Source organism: Lactuca virosa, chromosome 8, assembly GCF_052849685.1.
Source record: "Lactuca virosa cultivar CGN04683 chromosome 8, Lactuca_virosa_CGN04683_v6, whole genome shotgun sequence".
Lineage (NCBI taxonomy): Eukaryota > Viridiplantae > Streptophyta > Magnoliopsida > Asterales > Asteraceae > Lactuca > Lactuca virosa.
In genome coordinates, this window is record NC_136433.1 from 248,367,083 (window position 1) to 248,372,323 (window position 5,241).

Consider the following 5,241-nt stretch of genomic DNA (forward strand, 5'->3'; position numbering starts at 1 on the left):
AAACTTTTAACTAATTTTTTTTAGAAAAACTATGAAATAGGGACCATTTAAGTCAATTAAGATGTTAAATCAGGGACTATATATGTAAATTATATTAACCCATTTATCAATATATTAAAAATGATTTGTTTTTCAATTAGTGTATTTTTTCATTTCTTTTTATACAACGTTATATATTCAATTTTAAAGTCATAAAAACTAACAGAAAAGCTTTACTGGTCCATGATTGCAAGATGAAATTCACACAAAAACTATTGTATATTTTCTTTTGATTTCAACATTGGTACGAATATTAAGATAACCACAAAACACAGATTTAAATCTAAGAATATTGATGAAAGAGAAATGAGTTTTTTTATAAAACATAAAATATTTACGAAAATTTATTAAATTAATAAGATATAAGTTTTATTTAGAAATCTTTTTATATTTAAAGTTAATATATATATTAATTTGAATATCCAATATACATTATATGCGTATAGTCATTGGTAATAAAATGACACTACAAAAGGGTGAAAAGTAAATCTCAAATGAATGAAAAATAATACAAAAATTTGAATTGAAAACTTCTGTGATTAAAAACTAAAACTCGCTCTAACATCCTGTCATAGATTTTTTAGAAGCCCAGATCCTGAGAAGTAACATCTTTTCAGTAGCTTGGCAATTTTACCCTCGGAATTGATTTTACACATATGCCCTCTACAAATAAAAGGATATCATGCCACTAAAATAACTAAAATAAATTGATTTAAGTTAAAATAATAAAAAACATGAAACATAAAATTAATAAAAACTGATCCCCAAGCTACAACATTACACAGGTAGGGGCAACTTTATGCAACTTCTCAACAACACTAAGATTAACTCTCTGTAAAAGTAAATCATCATATATGTCTGCCAAAAAATTGATTTTTTACATATATAGCAATACAATACTTACATTATTGTATATATCTTGTCATTTTATATTAGTAACGATCGCTACCATAAACTCATAACAACTGCTAAAGAAAGCATGTAATTTACTAAAAAAAATATGAAATACAAAGTGAAGCAACTTGCATGTAGGTCATACCAATGAACATAATGACATAATAAATAGGATACATACATAGAGGCCAGTTGCGTAAAGATAGATGAAAGTTATAACACCAATGAAAGTTATACAATCGGGCTTAAAGATAGATGATTCGTGCTTTGAGAATAACTTGATTGCTTCATTCCCATGGACATGGATTGCAAGACCCATGATCATTGAGTCTGAAGAAGATAATCCATGTATAGGGGATGATTCAAGACTTTTCGTGCTCTATCGATGCTCCCATATTTGCAATACATGTTTATTATTGTAATAATCATGATTACATTAAGTTCCACTTTGTTCTGCATTATTTAATCATGAATCCACTCATCTTGATTCAATGCTCCTAAGTTTGCTGAAGCATTTAACAAACTCACCAAGATGAACTGACTTGGCTTCATCTTCCTTGTTTGCATGATTCTAAAAAGATCTAATGCTTCAACCCACTTCCCTTTTCTTACATACCCATTTCTCATATTATTCCGAGAAACAGAGTTTCTATGAGGCATTTCATCGAACATATCATGTGCATTGTCTATGTTCCTAAATTTTCCAAGAGACATAATCATTGTATTCCCAGCAACAACATCCACATCTGCACCATCTCCAAAGAGTTGAATCGCTTCACCAAAATACCCACAATTGGCATACATGTGTATGATGGTGTTACTTATATAAACATCAAATTGTAACCCTAATTTCAAAATTCTGCCATGAAGCTGAGTTCCATCTCGTGCCAAACCAAGTTATGTATAATCCTTGAAAACTGAAGGGTAAGTGAGTCTTTCTGGGTCCACAGATAAATGAACCAACATATCAATAAAAAAGATATTTTCATTCGTCGGTTGGAGCTCCTGGAGAAACTTGTATCCCATGTGAAAAAGGTTAGGGTTCTGAACTTGATTGAAGAGCATGAAAGCATAGATGATATCCGCAGCAGGGGAGGTGGCTGCAAACGACAATATCTGATATCCATAGCATGGGAGGTAAGATGAAAATCGAACTAAAAGAATAAATACCTATTTTCGGATCCATTTATTGTTTAGGAGTGAAGAGGGATGGGGTGAAGATTGAAATCCAAGTCCGGATCTTGAAGCTACACAAAGACGAAGGTCCCGACACCTAGGTTTTTCTAAAGAGGGGAGAGAAATTGATTCTTAAGAGATACTTTGTATTTCAAAATTTGAATTCAAATTTAGATCCAAAAAAGTTGAACTGAATTGAATATTGAATGAATGAGGGGTATAACTAGAAATTTACTTTGATGTAAAATGCTTGGTGGAAGTGACACGTGGAGAAAAGGTTTCGTTTATTAGATAGGAAGATGCATTTGGTTTGGTTTTTCTAGAAATGTGTCAAATGAACAATAATAAATGTATTACTTATATTATTTTTTAATATTAATTTACGTATAATAAATTTAATGATATGGAAAATTAAACTTGATATAATCAAAAGTTCAAAGAAAAAGGATTGTAAAATAAAACTTAGTAAATAAAAACACGTATGCTAAATATAAGTATGATTTGGATTTGTTAATCTCTTTTAATTTATGTGGAAATTTCAAGACACTTTGATTTCTTAATTTTCAGTTTTTGTCTTTGTAAAATTATAAGGATATACATATATGTATTTAAAATTTATAAAAAATAGACAACACATTTGGATAAAAGTCTTATAAAAATAAATAACAACAAAAAGATTTTTTTTTTTTTGAAACGATATGGAATATCAATGAAATACTTTGGGCAGACAAAAAAATCATTTACGAGATATCTTGGACAGACAAAAAAAACTGAAAAGAATGTAGTAGAAATTAAAAATATCTTTTTGACCCAATGAAAAAAAAACTGTAAAAGAGAGTAATAGAATGTCACTAGAAAACATAAAATGAAATGGAAATTGATTTTGTTTGGTTACCGCATATGTATTTGGATTTAGGAAACTCCATCCCTAAAAGCTAATTACATCTTTTTCTGTATAATTGTTACTTTTATATCCTTAAAAAATGGTTTAAATTGTTTCGGTCTCTAATTTAATTTAGAATTTAGAAAAACGGGCGTGTTCGACAAAACTAATTGGTAGCGGGTAGCTGGTAGCTTTTGATTTTGGAGCGTTTAGTTGAAAGCTACTCCATGTAGCTTTTGATTTTGGAGCGTTTTTTTAGGTTAGAAGCTAAACGCTTCTGTCGCCGAACGAGACTTTTTCTTTTTAACTAACGTTTTCTTAAAAGCTAGAAGCTAGAAGCTCCCAAAAGCTGCGTGCCGAACACGCCCAATGATATTCGTTATAAAAGTTGTATTAAAATTTTTTATTATGATTTTTTTTATTTATCTTTTCAATAATACATATAATTTATGTATGTCACATATAATACGTACTTAGCTAGAATATTTTTAATTGAGTTATTATAAGTTACATGATAAGATTTTGAATGCGTCAAAGTTTGACCAAGTATTCATCATATCCAATTAAACCGGTCTAATATTGAATCCTATCCGGTCAATATTTATGAAAAAGTCATAAGATGATAAGATTTTGAATGCGTCAAAGTTTGACCAAGTATTCATCATATCCAATCGAATCGGTCTAATATTGAATCTTATCCGGTAAATATTTATAAAAAAGTCATAAGATGATAAGATTTTGAATGCGTCAAAGTTTGACCAAGTATTCATCATATCCAATTGAGTCGGTTTAATATTGAATCTTATCCGGTCAATATTTCTGAAAAAGTCATAAAAATGATAAGATTTTGAACGCGTCGAAATTTGAGCAAGTATTCATCATATCCAATTGAATCGTCTAATACCATGTACACGTTATAAAGCTTTTCCACTCTCTCTCACATTCTCTCAACCACCCGTCTTAAAAAACCCTAAAATACGCTCCCCGATACTCACCTCCAATGTCATAGACTTCCGCAACCACCACCATGATCTACACCCCACTAATCACTATGTCCATCACCATCACCACCCTGGAGCTGATGGTCCTAAAATCCATCACCTTCTACACCCCACTAATGGAAAATGTCCAGCAAGGTCGACATTGGGCACAAAGTCTAGATTTGGTTATATATTACCACCACCCTAGACTTAGAGATCTCATTACGTTATGGACATGCTTGGTGTTTGTACATGTACAATTATATTTGCAAAGTTGAAATGTAAACTCAAATATGGTGACTTGGAATGTGTATTATCTTTAGACTTTGACGTGTGTCATCGTATTTCATGGGTTCTTACACTTTGAATGCTTAAAATATATGTATTATTTTCTTTGAAAGAATTTGCATGTGCTCCCGTTACAAACTAGGGACATTATAATTAAATTTATGTATTTTTAACTTTGAACTTGTATTTTTTTTAACTATATTGAATTTTTCAATAGTATGAATTGTCTCCAGAAACTAATTTATGAAAGAAAAAAACTATTTGTACCTGTCGCTTGGCGCGGGTAAACGGCTACTATATATATATATATATATATATATATATATATATATATATATATATATATATATATATATATATATATATAAACAGAGAGATAGAGAGATAGAAAAGAAAAAAAATATTTTTTCGGAAAACAATGTAAGTAATAATTTATTAATGGTAATGATTATGACAATGATTAGTTTAGGTATATTAGATTAGTGTTTAATAGAGTGGTGTGTCCAAAGTAGGACCCATAAAAAAATAAAGAAACTTCTAGGCAACTTGCCGACATGACATCAGATAAGCTATGCTACTTTCTAGACTAAAAGAAAATTAATCCCAACTAGATAGTTACCACTCTATCTTTAACTAAGGACATCAAGCTGCAAGTGGTAAATCCATCGAGATTTCATCAAATCTTGCCAAATATTTGTAACCATTTTACACATCCTCTCTTCTATAAATATCGACCACCTCCCTCATTCCTTTCCTTCATTTTCCAACAAACTCTCCCAAATATTACACTCCAACTCCATCACCTTTCAACCCCTTTTTGGCAACTCATTGTGAACCCAAGAAGAAACTATATAAATTCTTTATTATTATATATTTTTTCTATCATAAAACTAACATGTAGTAACTAAAATAAAACTTAATGGATGTCTAACTTATTGTTAATTTATGCCTTATGTATTAAGACCTCCCAAAAAAATTCAA

The 5,241-nt window shown here is 30.0% G+C and overlaps 1 pseudogene; it reads right to left on the reverse strand.

The window, feature by feature from the left end:
- Positions 1-808: 808 nt before the first annotated feature.
- On the reverse strand, positions 809-4,021 carry LOC145131404 (pentatricopeptide repeat-containing protein At2g42920, chloroplastic pseudogene; annotated as a pseudogene).
- Positions 4,022-5,241: the final 1,220 nt, after the last annotated feature.